General features: G+C 46.6%; 1 protein-coding gene and 1 pseudogene across 3 annotated transcripts in view; one reads left to right on the plus strand and one right to left on the minus strand.

Annotated features, from left to right (window-relative positions):
- Window positions 1-26827, plus strand: part of FAM193A (family with sequence similarity 193 member A) — a 111471-nt gene that overhangs the window by 5324 nt on the left and 79320 nt on the right. The window lies entirely within an intron of this gene.
- LOC308556519 (intestinal-type alkaline phosphatase pseudogene) lies at window positions 12144-15402 on the minus strand (annotated as a pseudogene). Its single transcript has 2 exons — window positions 15332-15402; window positions 12144-13779 (listed from the first exon to the last, which is right to left on the minus strand). The product of its transcript is annotated as an intestinal-type alkaline phosphatase pseudogene (transcript).

Here is a 26827-nt window from a genome sequence, read left to right on the forward strand (position 1 = left end):
GTTTTCTCAGTGGTTAGAGCATCAGCCTATGGAATGAAGGGTTCCGGGTTCCATTCTAGCCAAGGGCATGTGTCTTGATTGCAGGCTCAATCCCTGGCCCTTGTCGGGTGCATGTGAGAGGCAACCAGTTGATGTGTTTCTCTCACACTGATTTTTCTCTCTCTGTCTCTCTCTCCCCCACTCTCTCTGAAAAGCAATGGAAAAAATACCCTTGGGTGAGGATTAAAAAAAAAAAATCAAATAGCCATATTTGTGTGGGTTATTTCTGAACTCTGTATTCTGTCCCATTGACCTATGAACTATCCCATTGCCCATATTATCTTAATTACTGTAAGTCTTGAAGTTGGGCAAGGTGATTTCTCCATCTTAAAAACATTGTTATTTATTGTTTTGCTTTTTTATACACTTTACAGTCAGTTACTTATATCTACAAATAACTTTTCTAGGATTTAACTGGAATAGCCTTAAATCTGTAGATCAATTTGGCAGAAAACTGACATATTTACTATGTTGACTCTTCCAATCCATGAACATGGTATGTACCTATTTAGTTGTTTTCAATTTTTGTTTGTTTGGTAATTCTCACCGGAGGTTATTTTTTCTATTGATTTTTATTTTACTTTTTATTTATTTTATTATTTTTTTAATCCTCATCTGAGGATATTTTTTCCCATTGCTTTTCAGGAGGAGAGAGAGAAAGGAGAGAGAGAGAAACATCAACATGAGGGAGACACATCAATTGGCTGCCTCTCGCCCACACCCCAACTGGGGCTGGGAATCGAGCCTGCAACCAAGGCATGTGCTCTTGGGCAGAACTGAACCCAGGACCCTTCGATCCTCAGGCTGACTCACCAACCACTGAGCAAAACCGGCCAGGGCTTTCCATTGACTTTTAGAGAGTAGAGGGGGATGCAGGAGAGTAGAGGGGGATGCAGAGAGAGAGAGAAACATCAATGTGAGAGAGAGACATTGCTTGGTTACCTCCCACCTGTGTCCCAACTGGGTCTGGGGATTGAACCTGCAACCCAGGTATGTGCCCTTGACAGGGAATCGAACTCTCCACCCTTTGGTGTGCAGGCTAATACTCCAACCACTGAGCAACACCGGCCAGGACTTCAATTTCTTTCTTTTTTTAAAAATTGAGATATATTTGACATAATAACATGTCTTTGATTTCTTTCTTCAGTGTTTTGTAGTTTTCAGCATACAGATCCTGTCCTTGTTTTGTTAGGTTTATACATAAGTATTTCTTTTTCCCCCAACTTTTGTAAATGGTGTTTTATAAAGTTTTTATTTACTTATTGATAGTATATAGAAATACAATTAGTTTTTGTGTGTTCCCCTCCTATCCTTTGATCTTGCTAAAGCATACATTCTGGGGGTTTTTTGTGGATTCATTTGGAATTCTGTGTAGACAGTCATGTTGTCTGTGAATAGTGGATTTTTTGTGTGTTTCTTTATTACACTGACTAGGCTTTAGTATAGTTTCCTTATTTCTGATTTTAGGGGAGATACTCAGTCTTTCACCATAAAGTATGATGTCTGCTGTAGATTTTCTGTAGCTGCCTATTGTCAGGTTAAGGAATTTCCTTTCTGTTTCTAGTTTGCTGAGAGTTTTGTTAATGGGTGCTGGATTTTGTCTTGTCAAATGCTCTTTTTAAACCCTTACCCGAGGATATTTTTTCCATTGCTTTTCAGAGAGAGTGGGAGGGAGGGAGGGAAGGAAGAAGAGAGAGGGAGAGAGAGAGAAACATCCATGTTAGAGAGAGACATCCCCATTGGTTGCCTCCCGCACGTGCCCCAACTGAGCCGGGAATCGAGCCTGCAACCAAGGCACGTGCCCTTGGCTAGAATCAAACCTGGGACTCTTCAGTCGGAGGGCCAACGCTCTAACCACTGAGCAAAACTTGATAGGGGTGCAAAGGCTTTTTTGAGTCAGTTGATATGATCATTGTTGATTTTCGTTTTTAGACTGTTAATGTGGTAAATCACATTATTAGCTTTTGGATACTGAACCGGCTTTGCATTCCTGGAATAAACCCTGCTTGATTATGGTATACTGCTCTTTCTGAATATCTGGAATCACTTGACGAATACTTTGTTGAGCATTGTTGCATCTGTTTTCATGAGGCGTATGTCTGCAGTTTCCCATGTTGTCCTTGTTATGCTCTCAATAGAATGCTGGCCTCAAGTAAATTAGGAATTGTTTCTATTTTTAGTAGTTTGTGCTTTTCAAATAATTGGTTCATTTCATCTAAGTTGTTGAATTTATGTGTGTAGAATTAATTGCCTGTTGTGTTCCTTAACTATCTTTTTAATATCTGAGGGTGGGGGGTCCCTTCTTTTATTTCTGATATTGTCTGATCTCTTATTTTTTTCTGCCAGTCTTGCTAGTGTCCTCAAGTTTTTAATCTTTTTAAAGAACCAGCTTTTTGTTTTATCGATTTTTTTCTCTTGTTTTTATTTGTTGTTGTGATTTCATTGAAAAAATATATATGTTTTTTGACCTTTGCATTATTGCTTGCTTTGGGTTTATTTTGAATTTTTTTTTTTTTTTTTCTAATTTCTTAAGTTAGGCCCGGCCGGGCGTGGCTCAGCGGTTGAGCGTCGACCTAGGATCCAGGTGATCGGGGTTCGATTCCCGGTCGGGGCACATGCCCGGGTTGCGGGCTTGATCAATGACTCTCTCATCATTGATGTTTCTATCTTTCTCTCTCCCTCTCCTTTCCTCTCTCTGAAATCAATAAAGCTATATTAAAAAATAATAATAATACTTTCTTAAGTTAGAAGCTTGGGTTATTGATTTGAAACCATATTTCTTTCCTAATATACATATTCAGTGCTGTGAACGTCCCCCTAAGCGACACTTTAGCAGCATCCCACAAATTTTGGTTTGTTGTAATTTCGGTTTCATTCAGCTTAAATATTCTAATTTCCCTTGAATCTCCTCTTTGACTCGTGGGTTATTTAGAAGTGTGTTGTTTCATTTTCCTTTTATCCTGTTACTGAGTTCTAATCTTGTTCCAGTATGGTCAGAGAACATGCCTTGTGTGACTTTATTTAAAACATTTTAAATATATTTTTAAAAATTTATCTTTATTGAAAGTATTACAGATGTCCCCTTTTTCCCCCATTGATCCCTTCCACCCCACATCCGCTCTCCCCAAAAAACATTTTAAATATTATGAACTATCTTGGTGAGTATTACTTGTGCACTTACAACATGCATATTGAGTGGCATGTTATTTGAATATCAGACCCAGCTGGGTGATGGTGTTTCCAGTTCTTTCTTGCTGATTTCTGTGTATTAGTTCTGTCAAAAAAAAAGGAGTGTCGAAGTCTCTCACTGAAGGTGTGGGTTTCTTGTTTTCTCCTTACAGTTTGTTTAGTTTTTGCTTCATGTATTTTGTAGTTCTTTTGTTTGGTGCATATATATTTAAGGTTGTTACGTCTTCTTGGTGAATTGACTCTCTGTCACTCTTACGTCCCTTATTCCTGGTGGCTTTCTCAGCTCTGAAGTTCACTTCATCTGGTACTACAACCACTCCAGCTCCCTTTAACCAGCATGTGTGTGGCATGTCTTTTCTTATCCTTTCAGTATTAACCTACCTACATAATTTTATTTGAAGTGGGTTTCTTAATATTATCATTACGTTAATATTAATCATATTTATATTCTCGAGTGACGTATATGTGAAATATACTTAGTAACTTGAGGCCTTTTCTCCTGGCTGAGTTACTAATTGAATTTCTACTTGGTACTAGTACGGGATGCTTCTCTGCACTCGTTGGCTGGAGTACACTAGCGTGGGGATGCAAGCTGACTTTATTTTAGAGAATGTTTAACCAGTGTGAGTTGAAGTTGAATAACTTGTAGCTTATGGGCATGCAACACATGTATTTTGTGGTATTGAAAAATCACATGTTTCCTGTGAAAATTATTTTTTTCACGTGTATTTGTAGAATGCAGAGAACACTTTTTTCCTTGAATATTTTGAGTACAATATTAGTTACATTCAGAAACTGAATGAGAAGTGGGAACTTTAACTTCTTATGGCCCTGGACTTCTTTAAAAATAAACTTTTATTTTGGAATAATTTTAGACTTAAAGAAAAGTTGAGAAGTTAATATAGACAGTTCCCATGTTCCTTTCAGCCAACTTTCCCTAATGTTGAGGTCTTACATAACTTTGGTATATTTGTCAAAACTAAGAAACTATAAAATTACTGCAATGTTATTAACTACAGACTTAATTTGGATTTCAATAAATTTTCCAGTGATAATCCTGTTTTTATTCCAGGACCAAATCTAGGATACCACATTGCATTTAATGACCCAGAATCTTAATTTTTATTCTTTTTACCTGCCTCATCTATGAAATGAGAAGATTAATTTTTATTTTCCTTCGGAAAGTCCTACAAAAGCTATTCAATAGTTATGTTTAAAGTGTGGTAGTAATTTTATATTTATGCTAAAATTCAGTGAAATTATTAGTTTAGTAGTTTGCTACAATCTAATTCTTTTCTCTAGAAATGCTTGGCAGTTATCTGTCTGTGGTGAAGTAGCCCAGCAGGGTAAATGGACATTCTCTTCGTGGCCCTGGACTTTTTAAAAAGTAAACTTGTATTTTGGAATAATAAAAGCTGAGAGCTTAGCCCCTATTTAGAGGCTACTGAGGGGTGACCTGTCAGTGCAGGTGCACACTTAGTTGATGGTCAGGACACCTGGGAGAAGTGATTAGTTCCTTGCCAAAGCTGTTTGGTTGCCTCCAATAAAGAAATTCCATAAGTGAATTATTTTTTTATTTTTTTTAAATCCTCACCTGAGGACATGCCTAGAGAGAGGAAGGGAGAGAGAGAAACATTGATGTGAGAGAAACATCAATTGGTTGCCTTCCAAATGTGCCCGACCAGAAATCGAGGCCACAACCCAGGTATATGCCCTGCCTGGGAATTCAACTGGCAGGCTTTGGGTGTGGAGGACAGCGCTGGAGCCCGCCGAGCCGCTCCAGCCAGGCTCTAAGTGAATTCTTGATCATGCTTATCATGTTGTTTTCTGTTTTTAAAAGCATAAAAAACAGTGTTACTTATTAACTGGCTTAAATTGTAGCTACTGTCAATATTCTCCTTTCCTTCAAAAGAATAAAATGCCAGTTAAATCTGTTTTGAACAAGAATAATAGGAAGGTTGGATCTGTCAGCCAGTCATTACAATTGAATGCTTCTCTGAAAACTCCAAGTTGAACTCCTTTGTTTGCATGTTTGCAGATGCCTGCACCAGCACAGCAGGTCCTCGTCAAGTCACAGTGTTGATGGGAACAAAACCGGTTCCCAGTGGGGCCTGTGTGTGGAGTGTCCACTTTCTCACCGTGTCCGCGTGGGTTTTCTCCGGGTCCTCCAGTTTCCTCCCATGTCCCAGCCCCGTGCCTGTAAGGAGAATGGCGTGTCCATGCTGTCCCCGTGGGCTGGTGTGGGTGCCCCTGGGATGGAAGGGTATCCTGTCCAGGGTGGGGTCCTGGGAGCCTTGTGCCCTGAGCTGCCAGTATGGACTCTGGCCAGCGTGACCCTGACCTGGATTAAGCAGGTTGGAAAATTGTTATCTTAGTTGCTGTTATTACCTTTCTTAAATGTACATACAGTTCGCATTGACTTTAATATTCAATATTAGAAATGTTTTGTGTCTTCATTTAGAAGTTTGGTGTTTTTGTGACCAGGAATATTCTGTAGGAACTTAACTCTTGTTTATATCAATTAGCCTAGATTGAAATTGGGTTCATTATACGGCTTGTCGCTTAAAGTCACAGATTCCAAGAACCTATCGACGATGTTGAGTGAGGACTTACTGTACTCCATTTGGAATTCTGGGATTGGCAAGTCATAGACTCCTGAAACTTGAGAACTGGGCGGGACAACAGCAAAACACGGATTTATTCCTGAGACGATATTTGCTAGCTGGGGAAACTGAGGCCCAAAGAGTTGAGTTGGAAAAATTCCTCTAAGTGTCCTAGTCAGTGTCCTTTCTTTCCCCTTTCAACTCCTGGTGGCATTTATTACTTTTCAGTAGTGATGTGAATTAAAAAATCCTCCTGTTAGCCTGGTCCTCCTACTCACCTGGTCTGCACATTTTCTCTGAGCCAGTCTGTGAGCGCTCAGGTGCCGAATTTTCCACTTTTTCTGCACGTTAACCACTCGAGCGCCTGGGAGAAGGATCTCATCCTTCTGCTCTTGGCTTCCTCCGGTTTGCTGCTCCGTGCTGTGGCCACCTGTGTCTGGCACTAGAGCCATTGTGTTCTGTTGTGTGGTGCAGCCTGTGCAGCAGGATGGGCCATGGTCCGGCCTGTGCCTTTGTTGGTGCTCGTCTTCCTGCGCAGTCTCTTCCTCTGCCCGATAACTGCTGTCCTCTTTAAGAGGGGGTCATGTGCTGTCCCTGTGGGAGCGTGCCCTTGCCCTCCTCCTCCTTTGCCAGGCTGTTGCCTTCCTCCTGGGTCCCCTTGGTGCCTGTTTGTACCTTGGCTGCAGCACTGAGATTGGGTTGTAATCCCTGGTTGATTGGAACATTCTTGTCTTTTTAAGATTTTTAAAAATTGACTTTTAGAGGGAGAGGAAGGGAGGGGGGATATCTATGTGAGAGTGAAACATTGATTGGTTGCCTCCTGCATGCCCCTTACCGGGAATGGAGCCCACAGCCTGGGCATGGGCCCTTACCGGGAATCAAACCCGCGACCTTTCACCACACGGATGACTCCCAGACAGCTGAGCCATGCCAGCTGGGTGGAGTGGAGCATTTTCTTCTAAACTGTGCTCTGGGGCTCAACTCAACACATCGGAGGTGCTCAAAAACGTGGCTCTGGGACCCAGGCCACTTGATGGGAGTTTCTGTAGTTCTCCCCTTTCCTCCTTTTTCCTGAAATCTGTTGTCTGCTTCGTCTTCTAACTTGGAAGAAAGCTTAACCCCTACTCCAAGGGTTCCTACCTGATAGATTTTACTGAGTCTGTCTGTTAACCCGTGGAAACTCACTGCAACATTTATGTGAGCACGTTATCGCAAGGCCTCTTTAGAACCTCTGTCTTCTCCCTGTGGGTCTTGAATCTCTCCTCCTCTCTTTAGTTGCTCCCTTAGCCTTTGGGGCTTCCCGTCTTCCGCTCCTCTTCAGTCCTCGTGACTGTGCTTAACCACCTGAGTTACCTTTCTATCTCACTTTTTCCTACCGGTTGCCACCAAATGACTTGAAATTCTGCTCACTAGGACTGGCTAATACTGGTTGCTTCTGCTTCCTTCCCCCTAGACTCTATCTTACTCCCTCACCCAGCTTGTATCTTCCATTTATTTATTTATTTATTTATCCTCACCCGAGGATATTTTTTCCATTGTTTTTCAGAGAGAGAAACATTGAGAGAGAGAGAAACATAGATGTGAGAGAGACACATCAATTAGGTTGCTCCCGCACATGCCTGCAACCAAGGTACATGCCTTTGGCCAGAATCGAACCCGGGACCCTTCAGTCCACTGGCTGACGCTCTAACCACTGAGCCAAAGCGGCCAGGGCTCATCTTCCCTTTACTCCACCCTCCCAGAGGCCATTTAGTGATTATTTTCTTACTGAGTCCTGTAATTGTTTTCCGTCCTGATACCTTTGAGCCAATTGCCTTCCTTTCTGTGGCATTGTCCTGGTTCTTCTGACTCTTGCTTTGCTTACCCTCTCGGCTCGGAGAGCTCACTTATTCCTACACTTAGACACACTCACTGCGATGCAGGTGATTCACTGTCCAGTTCTTCCTCTCAAATTCAGACTTAAACTGGATATGCTCAGCCTGTGTTGATGGAGATTGCTGATGACAGTTGGACACTGCAGGGGTTGATCAATAAGTCCTAACTGGTTGTGTTCACTAGAATGGCAGTTGACTCCTTGTTTCCCCTCATCTGTGGCAAGGTAGCTCAGCTTGTCTGTGCTTAGACTAAATTATCCTTTCTATATTACAAAACTGTGCTTAGGTACTACTGGTTTGTTTGCTAGCTAACTTGTCAAAATACATTTTTGTGTAAAGATCTCAGGCTAGCTGCACAAGGTTGTGCACTGGACAGTTTCCTCATCTGTGAGGTAAGAAGATTTTGTTAGGTGACCTTGAAGTTCTTTTCCAACTTTTTGACCCTGATTGTCACTTCTTTGGTCACACACTTTCAGAGACTGTCCATCACCTCTGTAGGGGTCTCTTAAGTGTGATGTGCCTTAGAGGCATGTGTTCGTCTTTATATTTTCAAGTGACACCGCACTTTACAGACGGGTTGCCTAGGGATCGAGATGAGCACGGTCACTTGACCTGTAGCCGGTCGTGAGTTTTGCGTGACTCCTGAGGCGAGACTGGGAGTCTGTTCACATGCAGTGTGCTGAGGCCATGGTGGCTCAGGAGCGCTCCGTGAGCATGTGTGTGATTTAAACTGGCCCTTGCAGAGTGATCAGGTAGTCTTCAGAGAAACCCTGAATTGAAGATAATGCCAGTGATGAAAGCATGTGCAACAAGGAAATTGATGGCAGAGCCACCATGCTCCTTCCTGCACAAGCTCTTTATTAGCCGCGTAGTGAAGCTAAGGAAGTGATCTAAGCAGAACTGAGCATCGACTCTCAAGGGTTACTTGAAATGTGGAGTTATACCCGTTTTTATTAATGATGAACTGAGTCCAAAGTGGTTATCTTGCCTTGAGATGTCACAGTCAGCAAAATATTTACAAAATAGGCATCCAGAGGGGAATTTTGCAGCCGTGTTTAAAGTCATGCATTGCTCAGCCTTTTACATTATAAAATTTCATTAAGCTTTAAGGATGAAGTCCCTCTTAGGTTTCTAACTTACGTTTCTATAAAGTTTGGTTGCAGAAGCAACTCCAGCTGATTTGCACAGGCATTTGATAAGAGGGTTGTAGGAGCATAAACATTTTGGAAAGGGCTGGTGCAGCAGGCCGTGTAGACTAGGTTTCCAAGAATGGCTTCCAGAGCAAAAGCCCAACGCCCAGTGGTGGAGTTGGTCAAACCAGTCTGCCATACCTGCCACACTGACCTAATCCTGCAGACAAAGTAGCCGGTGCCACTGGGGAAAGCTCCCTGGGGTGGGGTGGGGGTGGGGGAGCAGGCAGAAGACGAAAGAATTCATGGGGAAACAAGGTGGCAACAAAGTAAATACACTGCTCTTGTCAGCAGATTCTTCTGGAGTATTCATAGAATTATTACAGATGCTTGGTAAATAAATAAGTTCTTAGAATAAGTCCTGGTGTGGAGTTTGCTCTGGGTGATGGAAATATGTTTCTGAAGAGAGCTTATTAGGTTTTGCTTTTTGCTAGACTCAGATTGAGTACTTTTTTTTTGTGAACCACTGAGTATCTTAGAATATATATATTCTGAAATGATTTGTTTAATAAACAGTTTTGTGGGAAAACTAGATAAAAGCAGTGATGGAGCAGCCATTACAATTTTTTTCTTGGGCAGCGTAGGGTTGCAGCAGGAACAGCACAGGTGAAATTCGTTCACTACGTGGTGCAGGGTTCTCACAGCCAAGAATGGGAGCCAGGAATAGCATCGGCCTGAGCCCTGTACACAGTGTTGGACCAGGAGTAACTAGGATCATACTTGAAGACTTAGGGAGGTTTGCTGGTTATCTTGCGGCAAAATTAAAAGGGTTTCTATTCTAAATTGAGTGTTTTCCTTTTGCTTAAAAACAAGTCGTCTAAATTTTCTGACCTTTTCTGTAGTAAGTGGCTGTCATTAGAAAGCTACCTAGCCAATTCAGTATTTTTGAGAAGATAAAACAATCTGACCCCTCAAGGTAAAGGTGACATTTTAATAATGAGTAGAAAGTTACTTTTATTTTATTGATTTGAGAGAGAGGATATGGAGAGAGAGACATCGATGTGACGGAGAGACATCAGTGGGCTGCCTCCTGCACACTGCCCCGGCCGGGGTGGAGCCCACAGCCTGGGGATGTGCCCTGACTGGGAATTGAACCTGCCGCCTTTGGGTGTACGGGATGATGCTCCAACCAATGGAACCACACTGGCCAGGGCAGAGAATTACTTTTTGAAAGAAACTCTTGGGTAGAGAGTAGAGAGCATTTTGAAAATGGATGTTTAGAGTTGTCATTTTAAGGTTTTTTTGTGTAGTAAGAATCAACAGTCATCTTCCTGTACATTTAAACTTGGAAATGACATTTTTAATCTGTTTTAAAGCTTCTTGTTGTAACATTTAGCTTTGAACTTTTTATTAAACATACAAAAATGTAAAAACTTCTGATCACTGCGTAAGAACAAGGAGCTCTGATGAGAAAGATGAAAATTGACTAGCTGAATTTCAACAAAAATCCTTGGGCAATTGATTGATGGGATTGAAATTGATCAGCATGCCCTAGTAAGTGCAGAAACGATGTATTGCTTCCTTTCAGCACTGTGTCCTTAAAGGGGAAGGACCCTTTTCTGTAAAGACGGCCAGGAAAACCAGCCTTCTGAATAATTGAATTCATGGTTCTCCAAAAACCTGGTTTAACACGAAGCATTTTACCAAGGTTTTAAAAAATAGAAAAGTACATTTAGTTACACTGGTCTCCTTAAATTTTTAAAAAAACTTTGTTTATTGACTTTAGAGAGAACGAGAGAGAGAGACATGAATTTGTCAGTCCACTTACGCATTCATTGGTTGTTTCTCGGGGGAATCTAACCTGCAACTTTGGTGCATTGAGATGATGCTCTAATCAACTGAGCTACTTGGCCAGGGCTCCATAAATTTTTTTAAATGATTTTTTGTGGTATAAAAAGGTTTTCAATATTGTTAATAAGAAAACAAAAAAGCAAAAATATAGTTTCATTTTTATCTTATTGTATGTTTCCATATTTTGCACAGTTTTTAATTGTATGTAATTTATATTCATCAGCTGCATCTGAGCACCTCTGTGGTACTGGCAAAAGATGCAGGATGACCTCCAAGCCATGCCCTTGCACCATGCTTGACGTACAGTCTGTTTTGTGGGTGCCGGCTGGTTGCGCTCAGGTCTTGCTGATGTGCTGGGTCCCTTTCTCCCTTCTCCCCTTATTCTCTTATCCTGTGTGTGCTCATATCTGGATCTGCTCTCCTCACCTCTGCTCCCACTTCCCCTTCTCCACTCCACACACCTTCCTTCCCATTCTGCCTCCTAAGAGTGCTTCGTCCTTCAAGGCCTAACCTCATGCTGCTGCTCCACCCAGCTTACCCTCCTCTCTCAGTTGCAGCAGCTGCCTCTGGTGGCACTTGTGCACTTACTTCCGAGTTCCTTGTCTTTTACTAGATCCGACGTTTATTGAATGCAGACAGGTTTTTAAGGCATAGTATGTATACCTTGTTCAAAGCCAAGATGTTTTTGTTGACTGAATTAAATGAGATGTAGAATTAAGAATTTCTTTTACATTGTATAACAGTTTGATGTATGTGTCCCTCCCAGAATCAGGGCCAGGCATGGAAGGGAATCTCCTGTTGGCCAATCTATGCCCAGTGCCCACATGGCCTCAGGGTGGGGGCAGGGGCTGCTCTAGGGCTGCCTACTTTGCACCTGTATCTTCCCTGATGTTCCTTGGATCTCTCAGCCTGGGTGAGGTGACCACTTCAGTACTCTAGCAACTGGGGGACAAGCCTCCTCTCTGTTCTGTGCCCCCATCTTCTTTTGTAATGGTACCTCTGGGTGCCTAGGAGAGGCTTTATGTCAAAGGCCCAGGGCATACCTGCCACAGCAGCCTCCTGGGCCAGGAGGTTCTCACAGGACCCGTTGTAGGTTGATAGGAACCTGCCCCTTTCCAGGCCCCCCACATGTGCTGAGTCCTCAGGTCCCCAAGGTGTTAGGAATCTTTCCTGGGTAGCTGAGCTTGGGAGCTTGGAGTCCAGAGCAGCCCAGGAGAACCTTGGGTGGTTCAGAAAGCCACCACCACAGCTTCCAGGGTGCCCCACTGTCCAGCCCCCTCGTTAGGTGGCAGAGGGGAGGAAGCAGGGCTGGGGCCAGCTGAGGCTCACTTATTACCAGCAGGAAAAGGTCAAGCCATGGGGGTCTGGGGCTGGAGGCTTGGGGTAGGAGTGCAGGGGACCCAGTATTGGGGTAGAGCCCCTTAGTGGGGTAAGGTGCTGGGGTTGGGGGGTTGCCGTCAGGGCGTGGTGGTCCCCAGCAGCAGCAGCCATAGTGCCCCAGTCACCAGAGCTAGCAATGGGCCTGTAGACAGCCTGGGTACACGGCATCAGTGAGGCCAGCCAGGGGCGTCAGGCCGTACAGGGTGTAGGTCTCCAGACAGGTGGCGAAGGTCATGGCCTGCGCCATGAAGTTCTTCTCCTGCACACTGTGCACCAGGTGCACCTACGGCCGCACGGGAACACTGCCATGTCCTTACTGCCATGAGTCTTGGACGACGGGCATGGCCGCCTGCTGTTAGTACTTGGGGTCCCCACTCTGGCTGTTGCTGATGTTGGACCGGGAGACCCTGCTGATTGCGAAGCCTTTACCATTGCCATAAAGGATGGAGGTGTAGACCTTGCCATCTGAGGTCCTCTCTGGAGCCAGCCTGAAAATGGAGCTGCCACGCAGTGGGTAGCCACCAAAAATTAAGACATGAGAGTGGTCAGTAGTGACAAGGGTCAGCATGGCCTTCTCGTTTGTGAGCCGGCTGGCCCTCTCAGTGGCATCTTCAAAACTGACAGTCCTGGTCAGCGCCAGATAAGCTCTGTTCTCATGATGACTGTGGTTGACATGGCCCTTCCACAAAGAGGTAGAAGCCTCAGGGTTCCTGCCCAGCAGGCACAAGGCCGCTTTTGTCAATCTCCATTAGGATTAGGTCCTGTTTGGGGTCTCAGTGAACCTCATAATTTATGTCCCCCAGCTCAGAGAGGACCATGAAGGTGTGTGACAAAGAGGTCCTGGGATGCCTAAATGAGTGCTGTGTGGTTCCACACATACCTGGCACCCTGGTGCTTGGCTTGACACTTCTGACCCAGGTTCTGCCTTTCCATTCTGACTCCACTCTCTCTGGCATCACCAGGGAACTCAGGGTCTGGGGTCCCCTTGGGAAAAATGTACTTGCAGCTCCCACCCAGGATCACATCAGTATCCATGTTGGAGATGAGCTGCATGGTGATGTCCTGGTAGCCCTCCTTCAGTGCCCAGGCAGGCATGTTGGCACCCGAGTACCAGTTTTGGTTCACTGTGTGCATGTAGGTGTCAGATAGCGAGGCATGCTGCACCCTTGTCGTGGCCACCCCCACCCCCCCACACTGACTTCCTGCTCTCTCTGCCCTGTTCATTACAGAGGTAACCTCATTGCCATGTGTGGTGTTGTGCTGGTTAAACCAAGCTGCCACACTCACACCAGTGGTCTGGTGGCTGGTCTTGACCCCACACAGGTAGGCCATGGCCGCCTGCACATTCTGGCACATATTTGTTCATGTTGTGTGTCTTGGCCAGAGCCATGTATGGGAACTGGGCCCATGGCCAGGGATGTCTCAGGTCCCAGCTTGCCATTCATCGGCCCTTTTAGGATCCAAGCTGCTGCCACCATGGGCACACCCATCCCAAGAAGATGAGGTTCTTGGCAGCCATCTGGGTGGGCTGGAGCTTTTTGGCGGTGTCTGGGACCTGGGCTGTCTGGTAGTTCCAGAGGGCTGGGTCTTCCTCCTCAAGCTGGGATGATGCCGAGCAACAGCTGTAGCCTCAGGCCCAGCAGCAGCAGTACCCAGGCTCCCTGTATGCCTGTGGGGTGGTGGGAAGGTGGCTGAGCTGGGACCCTGGTGAGGCTGGAACGTGGGCAAGGTTGAGACACCAGAGTACTGAAGAATTTTTTAAAGTCTGAAAATTTCAGTATCACATTTGAAGTGTAAAATTGTCTACCTTGTGAAGTTAGAGTGGAGCCAGTTCAGCCCAGATGTTCAAACATGCTAAACTACAAGCTATAGTGAAACATCCTAGGCAGCAAGGCGGGTGGTCACTATTCCCAGGTGTAGCGATCACCGTGAGCAAGGACTTGAGCCATCACTGTGAAAGAGGAGGGGTGGTGATTTGGAGAATTAGAACTTAGATCTTAGGAGGTAATTGCCCGAGTTATGCTAGTGTGCAAAGTCGATTCCAGGTTTGCAGTCGAGAAGGGTCTGTCAGGTTGCTGTCTTCCCGTTGCTGCGGCACAGAAACTCATGACTGGCAGGGCCAAGTCTTCAGGTCATTCTAGAAGCTAAACACAAGTGGTTTCAGCACTGTCCTAGTTATCTGTTGAAGCACTCGTGGGCTTACTCTTCCAGACTCTGGTGATGAGCCAGTTAGCTGATCAGAAACGCGGGTGCGGGCTTGAGAAACCGTAATGGATCCTGTTACTGACAGTGGTGGAATAAAGCTTTCTAAAAATTGGATTTTATTTATCAGTAATTCAGAAGCAGTCTACGTATTCAGTCATAGTTTAACATAACTGTGCAGGTGTGGCTTAGTGCTATTTGTCAGTTTTTATACCAAGAATCCTGGTGTTGAATATCCAGAATTATTCTTGAGAGATGAGGGGAAGAGTTAGTCTGGGCACATCTGAGATCTGGCTTCGCTGAGTTGCTGTTCATTCACCATATACTTAGAGCACCTATTATGTGTCTGGCATGGTTCTTGGCACTGAGGATACATCAATGAATAAAGCTGGAAGAGACCAGAAGTTAGGTGGGGCAATGGGGTGGTGAGGGATGAAGTCAGGGGTGTGGGTGTGGTGCCACAGTGTTAGTGGGAGGCTGGGAGACCTTCCTGAGGAGGTGACACTGAGCAGAGGCCAGAGGCAGTGAGGGAGCAAAGCAGACATCTAGGTAAGAATGTTCTACACCAAAGGGATAGCAGGTGCCAAGGCCTGTGACTCTCAGTTTTTATTTTAGAAAATTTCAATAAAATAATAGGAGACCCAAATATTACATAGAGTATTACCTAGAATCTGGTCAGAGTCACAACTTTGTAGGTGGTCCTGGGATTCATACGTTCATTCTCAAAATGTTAGGACTGGCATGTTGTCATGTGAGCATAATCTGACTTCATCCCATTCAGAAGCTCTTGAAGGGGAGCCCTCTTCCCAGCCCAGATTCTGGATGATTGACGCACCCTGGAGGTTTTTCCACCTAAGGTTTAAGTAACAGAAATAGAGCATGACTTCTGACGTCTGTTGACTGTTTTCTGAAATTGTGGCAGCACGAGGTAGCCCAGCAGTTCTTCAGGATCAGCGGTTCTGGATGGTTGGGCAGCAGTGACTGTGGAGTCCTGGTCTCCATCTGCTCAGTCTGGGGGCCAGTGTGAACCTCCGCTGCCTCGGACAAGGCACCTCACTCTCACTTCGCCCTGCAGGGCTGAGCGCAGTGCTCGGCTCTCCTGCCTGTGAGGAAGCAGGGCATCATGTGAGCCATCGCGGGTTTGCCAGCTTGGGTTTTTCCAACTCTTTAAGTTGGGAGTCACTCTGAGCTGAAGGAACAGCTCTTTGAGACGAGCCTCCTTCAAGAGCTTTGATGACATGCTCAGAAGCATCAACATGAGCCAGACCTCCATTTCCCCTCTATACATTTTACACTTTCCTGTATATGCCATGGACTGGGGAAGGAGAAAAACACTCCTGGTCACCTCATCTGTTATTCCTTCGCTTCAGTATCTGTCACAGCAGTAAAGGGTCCTCCAGCCCGCTCTCGTGACTGGAATAATTGACTTTCCCTCCCCTTCATGGCTGAAGTCCCATGGCGACATCTAGATGAGGGCTGTGTGCATTTAGAATGTGTGCAGGACGTGGGGAGCGCCTTCCTAGAGGAGGCTTGGCTGGGGGTGCCCGTCTAGTGGTCTGCCCTCATTCCTGGCCTGGGAGCTTTTGTGCCGCCCGTTAGGAGGGTGCATGTGTCCAGCTCCCTGTCAGGTGGGCCGCATTTGGTTATGTTTCCTAGGTGGAAGTGAGAGCTCTAAGCGCTGACCACATCAGTGCCTCCTCTTCTCTTTTCCCTCCAGGTCTCTGTTTTTTGGGTTGAGTCAAGAGTCATTCTACTTTAAGAGACAGAAGGCCGCTCAGTTTAATTGCCGAGACGTGCCCAGCTCAGGCAGCTCCGGCTCCCTCCAGCTCTGCCTCTCTTGGCTGTGGCAGCTTCCCTGAGCCTCTCTTCCAGCTGGCCCACCTTACCCATAGGTCATGGTCTTTGTGGTTCTGCTTGCCTCGGCCCCAGCTCTTCCTCCCGGCAGCCTCAAATGATTACGGACTGACTTTGCTTTGTATTTTGGTTCCCATTTCTCAGAAGTGGACCCAACCGCGTTTTTATGCTGGACCTTGTCATGTAGTGGCCATGTTGTGACAGGCTGCCTGTCTGCCCTGTGGGCTGATGGTTCCTCTGAGGCATGAAGAAGAAAGAGGGCAGGCCTGGGGTGCAAGGCTGGGGCTGGGGCACTCCTGACGAGAGCCCCGTGCAGACAAGTTTAGAGACACACACTGGTCAGGACGTGCACTTCTCTTTGGTGCTGTGTGGAAAATGAGTGCGTGTAATAGGCTGTGTGGCTTCTGAGGGAGAAACCTGCTCTTCCTTAGAGATGTCTTGCTAGAGGGTTTTGAGGGGTATGAGTAGAGTGAGATCTAGACGGGAACTTGTCATTTACCATTCTAAATCTCAGTCAGGACGTCGAAACAGATTGTAGACTTGAGTTTCAGCTAAAAGTTAAGCCCAAAGTAACATTTCAAGCTTTTTTCCTAATATCCTTTCCCCTAAATGAAGTCCTATTTGGCACCTGATGGAAACCAGATCGTCCAACGATGTGGCCTCATAGCACCAACAGGACGGGGACCTGGGCATTTTCCAGCCTTGCCAGGAATTCAGTGTGTGGCCTGGAGAGAGTCTCTTATGGTCTGATTTGTAAAATGACAGGTTAAATGAGATTAAAGATTGCAGGCTGGGCCTAGCGGCTGCCTGTGGCTTAGAGCTCTCAGTAGGCCAGGAGGGGGGAAACCATGTGCCGGGCCCAGCCTGGTGTGTGGGCCTCGAGCCTGGAGGAGGAGTGGAGGGAAGTGCCGGCTGGCCCTCAGCACTTGTTGATAGTGAGGACTTTGAAGGTTAGGGCAGACCCTCTGGCCTCAGTGAGGAGGAGAGCTGGCAGAGTGGCAGTGGTAGAGGTGATGGTGATGGTGGCGGGGAGAGAGGGCACACATCTGACTACGTGGAGCCTGAGAAGGACGGAATTCAGTTCTTAGGAGCCAGCTTCAGACGTGGTTTTCTCTGCCATAGGGGACAGTTCAGAGGGCTTGCTCTAGGGGACAGGTCTTGCCTTTGGGATTGTACTTGTTTAGGACCAAGTACTCAGTATTCACAGCATGTCCAGCACCAGGTAAGCCCAGTCTCCTCCCTTCTCCGTTTCACTTTATGTTCACCCTCTCCCCTCCCGAATGCCCTCCTCTGGTAGGCTTGCGTAGTTGGATGTGTATGGATCTGTGCTTTTTTAAAGCCCTTGTATGTATTTGTGGGTTTATTGCTAAATGGTCTGGGGCACAGGCCCTTCTTACTTATTCACGCAGCTCCATGGGAGCTGTCGCCCTGCTTATGTCATGCTTTCCCGTCGTCCCACGGTGTCTGCTGAGTGCCTTGCCTGTCAGGCTCCATCTTGGACAGATATGAAAGGACTCATCTGTCACTGTGACAGCGCTGGCTTTTATCACGTTGAGATGGAAACATGGGAGGATTTGGAGCAGAAGAGCGATAGGCTGCGGCTTAGGTTCTAAAAAACTTACTCCAGATGCTTCATGGGCGGAAGGGTTAGAGGGTGAAGCAGGAGGACCAGTTGGAGGCCTCGTGTCAGGTGTGGGGCAGGTATTTGATGGGGTCTGTGGTTTGCCCCCTTGGTTCCTGAATGGGATGTGGAGAGTGGGGCGGGGTGTCTTATCAGGAGCAGGGATCTTCTCCACCTGGGGCAGGCAGGGTGCTGTCTGCACGGACAATGCCAGGCACTCCGGTTTACTGCCACCATGGGAGGCCGCAGCATGTCAGTTTGGCTTTGGACATGGTGAGCTTGAAGTGCCTTAAGACATCTTGGGGAGGTATGGGTTAGGCAGTTGTGCCACAGACTTTGAGCCCCAAACCAACTTGTGGAAGCTATGTGTTATCAATGGTGGTGGACTAGGTTGGTGGATAGCATAGTAAGAAAAGCCAAGAACGGGGCCTTGAGGTTCTCTTAACATTCAGAAGCTGTAACCTCCTTTATAGTACTAATACATCTAGACCGTCTTAAATAAGTTTGGAGCAGAGAAGTTTTAAGTAAATATTACATGCTTAGCATTTTTATTACATAATCATTTTGCATTAATTATAAAACATTAAAGTCAGAATTAACATTAATTCATCAGTTAATTCTGGTCACCAAAGAGTTGTTTGGGGAGGTAATAGGCCTTAACCCCCCCCCCCCCCCCCCGTACATGTATTGCTCCCTGGGTTAGAAACAGCTCTGACCTACCCATCGAGGGACGGGACGGGAGTGAGCAAGGACAGCGCATATTCATGGGGACAGAACCACAGCAGGCGAACTTGGAGCAAGCTTCATGGTGAGTGTGCCCAGGGATAGTTCCCTGAGTGAGAAAATTCAGTGATGCCCAAGAAACAAGTAGAATCTGGTCAGTGGGGGTGTGACTAAAGGTGTGGTGACCAGGGCCAGAACCCACCACAGATTATCACATGTCAGGAGCTTGCACTTCTAGAAGAAATAGCTTAAAGAATGCAAATATATTTATTGTGCAAGTTATTGAGGTTTTTTGACGTGTTGGGTACATGCTAGATACTGGGATCGTAACATTGGAAGAACACCCATAAATCCTGTTGTGTGTTGCTTGGCATGGTCAGGTTGTAAGGGAGGTCAGGAGGAGTGGTTGCTGCTCTCCAGAGATTTATGTTTTAGAAGAGTTGGACAGCAGTGAAAGATATGTAGCAGCAGCCCAGGACTTAAACAGCAGAGAGGACAGAAATTTGTTTATATAGGTTTTTGGCATTAATTTACAGTGTAAGCAATAATTGTTGAATGGCTCTGCCAAAACCAATTATTAATATTCATGAGCATTAGTTGGCAATTATAGAGCACTTACTCTATGTCAGGCACCGTCGTGACTATTTATGTGAGTATGTCACCCTGTGTCTGGCACCGTGGTAACCATTTACGTGAGCATGTTACCCTAGTGTGTGGCAGTGTGGGGCTGGGAGAGGGTGCAGGAAGCATTAACCTAGAGGCTGGGGCACAGGTCCAGGCTTGTTGGGGCACCTGGTTATGTTACTGCTCCCTGAGTTCAAAACTGCAGAAAGCACATAATAATGCCAAACCACTGGAGAAGCTGTGCCCTGCAGTTGCCTAGCCAGGGACAGTCCAGAGCGGCGTTGGTGGAAGTTCATGGCATGGATGAGCCCGTTAAGTGGTGGGGAAAGAGGCTGAGAGATGTACCCAAGGCAGGGCAGGGAGGGCATCTTGTCCACCCATTGTTGGGTGCTGCTTCTGCAGCAGATGTCACTGTTGAGCGTTTACGTAGGACACAGGTATCCTTGCACTTCATGCCATCCTCAGATGCCTTCTCTAGATCTCTCTGCCACCAGCTACCCCTGACTCCTCTTTCCAAATTTCTGACCAGCCAGCCAGACATGAACTATTGTCAGTGAATTGGTAGCTTCGCATCTGTGGCCGTTTCCTTCCTGACAAAGGTACAACCAAAGGTACTTCTCAGACTTCTGCTCCCTGGTTGGACTTCCCTTCCCCATGGGGCCTCAGGACCATCTCTGAGTGCAGTGTCCGCTGCAGCCACCTGCTGCTGACTAGTGCCAGCACATCTGTAAGCAGACTCAGAGGTTTCTTCCTTAGCGTTTGGTCTTAGGAGTTCCCCAGGAGGCACGGGTTGCTTTGAAGGAGTGGCAGTGCAGCAGCTTAACTGTGCAGTATACATGTGATTTCAGCATCTTCTTGCACAGGGTACCCTGGGGGGCAGCTCAGGTGGCTTCTGTGTCAGGCAGGCAGCCTTTTCCTATCTGAGGCTGTCACTCTGAGAACCACTGGGAGGGATGGATGATAAGCCCACAAAGGCTGGAGAGTCTTCTGCTTGTTCATTCAGTGGCCATTGCGTGCCTCTGAGTGACGTTATGGAAGGTGTTAGGAGGAATGTGATCGGGACTGTGTCCCTGGTCTCAAAGAGTTTGCAGCCAGTTCATTAGGAGAGAGAGACCAGTATGTATACCTGGTGAGAAAGCTCTGTGAGAAATGCTGTGGGAGCAGGGGGAGGAGTCACTGATTGCTAAAACCGGCACAGAACTGGAGAGAGTGAGTCAGGTTTGAAAGGGAAGATGGTGCATGAACCTGTGGGCAGATGAGGGCATTTCCCAGATGGATAACGAGAGGATGAAGCCTTCCTAGACCCTCTCAGGCAAGTTTTGCTGGCAGAGAGGCAGTTAGTCGTAGTGTTTGAATACTCATCCTGGATTCAGGGCACCCATATTTGAATCCTGGCTCTGTGATGTTAGGTGAGTTTACTTAATGGTTCTCTTCCTTAGCTTTTACAACTTAAAAACGAGGTGCTAGTGCCTACCTTCAGAGTCACTGGGGAAAATAGGTGTCTAGCATTTAGCACCACGCCCAGCACTTAGCTCTTAGCTTTGTAGCCCCAGTCACCTCTCTTTGTGTAGCAACATGCACATATTTTTGTATTAATACTCTTTCATCCTATTGAGACAGTCTGCTCCCAGGCCATTTCCCCAAGAGCCAGAGCATACATTTGGTCAGATGGCATTCATTTCACTAGGGCAGATGGCGACTTCTCCCTCAAGGAGCAGACGTCTGTGATCCTGTCTCTCTCTTCACTAATTTGAATGTGAACTAACCGTGTGCCAGATAGGGTCCCTGAGCACCTGACAGGTATGACACGTGCTCCTCATAGCAGGCCTGCACAGCCGGTATTTTTAGGTGAGGAAGCTGAGGCTTGGAGGGGGTAAGCAGGACCCATGTTGCCGTGCTGTAAGTGAAACTGGGCAGTCTGCCTCCCAGCAGACAGCATACATAAGTATGTTTTAAAAAGTAAACATTGAGCCCGGCCTGGAGTGGCTCAGCAGTTGAGCATCGACCTGGGATCCAGACGATCAGGGTTTGGTTCCCAGTCAGGGCACATGCCCGGGTTGTGGGCTCGATCAATGACTCTCTTATCATTGATGTTTCTATCTCTCCCTCTCCCTTTCTTTTCCTCTCTCTGAAATCAATAAAGATATATTTAAAAAAAATAAAATAAGCATTGAACATTTACCAGAAAACATCATATTTTGGACCTTAAAAATGTGTTGATGAATTTGGAAGAATTAAAATTATACAAAATATCTTTTCTTTCTTTTTCCTAAAAGTTTTAAAAAATTTATTGATTGAGAGACATCGATTTATTGTTTCACTTACTTGTACACTCGTAGATTGCTTCTTGTATATGCCCTGACTGGAGATTCAACATGGAACCTTGTGTATCAGTATGACGCTCTAACCAAGTGAGCTACCTGCCCAGGGCCTAAAGTATCTTTTCTGACTACAATGGAATTATATTAGAAATCAGTAACAGAAAGATACTTAGAAAATGACAAATATTAGGAAACTAAACCATACTTTTAACAGCCTATGAGTCAAAGAAGAAATCAAGAGGGAAATAAGAAAAATTTTTGAACTGAATGAGAATGAAAACACAGCATGTCAAAATTTGTAAAATGCAGCCAAAGCAGTACTTATAAGGAAATTTATAGCACCAACCACCTCTTTATGCAAGGGAAAGGGCTCGATGACCTCTGCTTCCATCTTAAGAAAGAGCCAATTATACTTAACCAAACAAAGGAAATAACATAAAAGCCAACTTAATGAAAAACAATTTTAAATATGGAAAAGCAATGAAACCAAAAGTTAATTCTTTTAAGATTAATAAAATTGATAAACCTGAGTCAGGCCAAAGATTTGAATAGATGTTGTGTAAGCCTGTGAAAGGATATTTAACATGATTATCAGGGAAACCCACAGTGAGACAGTTACCATGCAGTCATTACAGTGGCTACAGTTAGAACAGTTCACTTCATTGATGAGAGGAAGTCATCACTGGGACTCTCCAACAGTGCTCTTTGGGAGAACTTTGGAAATTTCTTAGAAGATAGACATGTACGCCCTGGACAGATGGCTCAGCTGGTTGAAGCGTTGTCCAGTTCACTGGGGGTTGCAGGTTCAGCCCCCAGTCAGGGCACAAAGGAGAACCAACCAGTGAATGTGTAAGTAAGTGGAAGGACAGATCGGTGTCTCCCTCTCTGCACATATCCTGGGTAAGGATAAAGCTAAAAGTAATTAGAAAAAGACACACACCTACCGCACACCAGGAGTTGCGCGCGGGTTTCCACAGCAGCTGCTCTTCTTAATCCTCTCCTGAGCATGTTGTTACTGGTTTTACAGAGAGAGGAAGGGGAGATGAGAGAGACAGTGATCAGTCGCCTCCTGTATGTGCCTCGACCAGGGGTCGAACCCGCAACCTAAGTATGTGCCCTGACTGGGAATTGAACCAGCATTCTTTTTGGCATGTGGGACGATGTTCCAGCCAGCTGAGCCACACCAGCCAGGGCAGCAGCTGTTCTTGGTCATAGCCCCAGACTGGGAACAACCAGAATGTCCCCCGGTGGGAGAATGTGTAAACAAGTTGTGGCCTACCCACACAGCTCAGTCCCACTCGGTAGTGGAGGGGAGCACGTTTCTGGTTCACATGTACGTGGGGGCCAGCTCCAGATAGTGATGCCCTGTGAAAGAAGCCAGGCAGAGAGTATGTTGTGTGATACCATTTATACAGAGTTCTAGGAATTGCAGATTAATCTTTAGAGACAGATATCAGTCCAGTGGTCTCCTGTGGCTGGTGTCGGGTTGGAGAAGAGAGCGAGGAGAAATGGGGTACAAAGGGGCACAAGCAAATGGAGTGGGTAATGGTAGTGTTTATTATCTTGATTATGGTGATGGTTTCACAGGTGTATGCATGTCAGAATTATTCAAATTGCATACTGCAGATATTTTCAGCTTGTTGTACCTCAGTTCTATTTCAGTACAGCTGTAAAATGTTTTTAAAAGGATCATTGGGCCCTGGCGGCTTTGGCTCAGTGGTTAGAGCATCGGCCCACAGACTGGAGGGTCTGGGTTCGATTCCGATCAAGGGCACGTACCTCTGTTGCAGGCTCGATCCCTGGCCCAGGTTGGGGTGTGTGTGTGGGAGGCAGCCAGTTGATGCGTGTCTCTCACATCAATGTTTTTGTCTTTCCCCCCCCTTCCACTGTCTCTGAAAAGCAATGGAGAAAATATCCTCGGGTGAGGATTAAAAAAATAAAAGTAAAAATAAAATAAAGGGATCATTGGAATTTATATTTGTGCCTCACATTTAATCACAGGAGAGTAACCACCTGGCGGGGCACTGGAGTTTGGATAACTTGGTTATAGTCAGGTGTTACGTGCGCGTGTGTGTTTTGTAGTAACCTGTCACTTGCTTTGTCTGAAAAAGGAGTGGAGAGTAGAGTTGCAGCTCCTTGGGAGAACTATCTTTGTACTGAGCATGTGGGTCAAGCGTCCAGAAGTTGTGACTTTCGTTCAGGACATTGTCTACCGTCTCTCCATGGGTAATAACGGCAGCTCCAGGCTTTCCTACCCACACATGCTGGGGATCCCAAATTGTATATCCAGGTGCATCCTTTCCCTGACTGTCTCATTCACAAACAGCCCGCACACTTGGGTGTTTAACACCCACTTCATACGTGCAGTTCCCAGAGCAAACCCTTGGCTCTTTCCCTGTCCCAGCCTTTCCCACTGTGTCCCGGATCTCTCTTGTTGGCATGCCCAGTGCCCGGTGGCTGGGCCTGTCCTCATCACATCCCCAGGTCTATTGGCAAGTCCTGTGGTTCTGCCTTGGACACCCCTGAGTCTGACCACTCTGCTCCTTTGTGCCTCCCGCCTGTGCCTGGAACTACCTGGAGCAGCCTTACGTCCATTGTTACCTCCCCAGAGTTCATTTTTCACACAGTGAAGTTTATTTTTAAGATGAAAGTTGGGCCATGCCATCCCCTTCTAAGAAACCTCCAGCCTCAGCCTTCGTCCTGCCCCTTGGCCTGCCCACCTTTGCACGCACTGCTCCTCAGCTCCCAGTGCTCTCACAGATCTTCCCACGGCTGCTTTTTGTTTTTTAGAACTTAGCTTTACTCTCATTAGAACCATGCCCTCCTGTGGTCCCACTCTATACCCTTGGCAACTGTGTTTTCTTCTCGGAGGAGACTGACTGCCCCTGGACCTGAGGCGGCCACATCTGTGTTTGTGTGTCTGCTGTCCCTCGGGAACCAGCGGGGCCTCCCTGTTACTCATCAGGTCATCCTGCTGTCAGACTCTCAGGATGCCTGGCGTCTAGGGGATTTCAGGTGTCTGTGGGAGAGGTCTCATCTTGGAGCCGTTCCACACACAGTCCACACTCTGTGGAGTTGTCTTTGCCTGTCCTCTTCCTCACCCTGGACATCTGGCTCCTTAGCGGTCTTGTCAGCTCTGCTGTCACAGCGACCTCATGGCCACCTCCTAAGGCACAGGTGGCTTTTCCCATTTCCTTGCCCCATCTCATCTCTTCTCTGCACACAGCCTGTCACCCTGTTAGAGCAGGAGACCAGGCCACTCCTTGCTCACTCCCTCCCCCTTTCTCTGGCCTCCTGCCCCAGGGCCTTTGTGCCTGCCCTCTGAATGCCCCTCCTGCACGTATGTTTGGCTTCCACCAGCTCACACTTCAGGTGTGTTCAGGTGTCTCCTGGAGGCCCTCATTGGCCACCCTAAAGGGCACCAGCCCCAGGCACTCCTTTCTGCTCTTTTTCTCCTTCTCAGTTACCACTGTCTGGTGTTCTGTAGTTTTTACTTACCTGTCCTATTTATTGTCTTTGTCTTTGCAAGGATATTAGCCTCCAGGCCTGGGATCTTTGTTTTATTCACAACTGTGTCCCCAGTGCCTGGACCAGTGCCTTGGCACATGGTGGGCTCCCAGGAAATACTGGATGGACGGACAGGTGCATGGTTACTGAACTGGATGCTTTCAACCACTGTAGGCTCTTAGGATTTCTGGCTTGGGGGCCTTTGTAACTTTAGAACCCAGCATCTTCTTCACTGGGTAAAAATGGTGGCCCAGAATGGTATGAAGGCCGTGGCTGTTCCGTTGGTAGTGGGACTATTTTCCAGGACTAGTGGCAAGAGATGGCTTTACCTAGGGTTAAGTCAGCATGGTGTTTGAAATTGTTATAATTTAGGCTTCTCAGATCTGTTGGGACAGAGAACAGCAGCGACTCCATGGTGTTCCATGGTTTGAGGAGCATTCTGGAGCTTTCTAGAATACCACTGGTAGATAGTGCTCAGTTCCCTCCCTCACACCCCAGACATTCACATGGCTGCTGAGCTGGGTTTGGTTCAGTCCTTGGAACCCTGTGGATGTGACAGGTGTAAGCAGTTTTGATCACTAGTTTATGAAAGCAGGTGAGAGCCCCATGCCAGTCCTCCTTGGTCCAAGTGCTGCTGTCATTTGTTCATTTATTCTCTCAGCCTTGTTTAAGCACCTGATCCCCTCAGGCCACTCTGGGCTTTGGAGTAGAGCCTGGCGCACCTGTGATCCAGTTAACAAGCACAGCACACCCAGTTAACAACGGCGTGTGTGAGCTTTGGTGCAGGAGGACAGGAAGGAGCCTCAGGCTGAGGGAGGCCTGAGTGGGCATTGGAAGGGGCCTGTGGGGGGAACTGGAGATATGAAATACCCTAAAGTTCCAGCCAGAGGAGCCCTGGCCCGCGTCCCACCTGATTCATACTGTGGCAGGGGCACTGTGGAGGGCCCTGGGGGGTTTCTGTCGCCTCGATCCTGGGATCCTGCGCGTGCTGTGGCTCGGACTCTTGGCAGAGCTTGCCTGCCTCTGGAAGGCTATACCTGGCTTCCCTGCTCACTTGTTGCCCAGGTGTGCCTCTCTCAAACCTCTCTTCAGGATTTACAGGATGATTCCTCTAAGGTGTAGATGACTCACGTTAGGCTCATGCTGATTTGGGTAAAAATCTTGGCGCTTGCTTGTTGACCTTGTGACATTAGGCCTGTTTTTTATTTATGTGTTTTATTGTTGACACTATTACAGATGTGCCCCATTCCCCCTCCCCACTTTGCCCACCTCCACCTTGCCCCCGCCTCCCTTACATTGGGCCTGTTTTTAACCTGGGAGCCTGTTTGTGTGTTTTAAAGGCTAATTTTACTTTTTTGTTAGGGTGGTTGATATTCTCTTGGAGAGGACCTAGGGTAATAGTGTTGCTTCTTCCTCCTACCTCAGAGGTGTCCACCCCACCCTCACCCTATAGTTTAAGACCTGTTTGAAAAAGTGGACATTGAAATTGAGTAGCTGGAGAGGAATTCAGCACAGTTGCCGTCAAGCTGGAAGGGAGGCTGGGTCTTGGGGTGTGGCCGCTGGCAGGCTCCTGATGTTTAGCTTAGACAGCCTGCTCGGAGGTGGCTCGAGCCTGCAGCTTTGTGCCTTGGGCCTGAGCACATGCGCAGACATACCTGCAGTGGTGGCTTTAAACTTGGTTGATGGTGAAGTTCCTGGTGCTTTCTCATCTGAGCACTGGGACTACACTGTGCGCATGGGGGAGTTAATGCAGAAGTCTGGTGAAGGGGTCCGTGGGACAGTTTTCTAACTCCTGCTACGATGGTCTTTATGGCATCACTATCTTATTTGACGTATGATGAGTTTCTAGAACTGGAGGTACAGTTTTCTTGGACAAATTCCCTATTTGATGTTTCTTTCTATAAACACA

Source organism: Miniopterus schreibersii (genome assembly GCF_964146895.1).
Source record: "Miniopterus schreibersii genome assembly, chromosome: 1".
Lineage (NCBI taxonomy): Eukaryota > Metazoa > Chordata > Mammalia > Chiroptera > Miniopteridae > Miniopterus > Miniopterus schreibersii.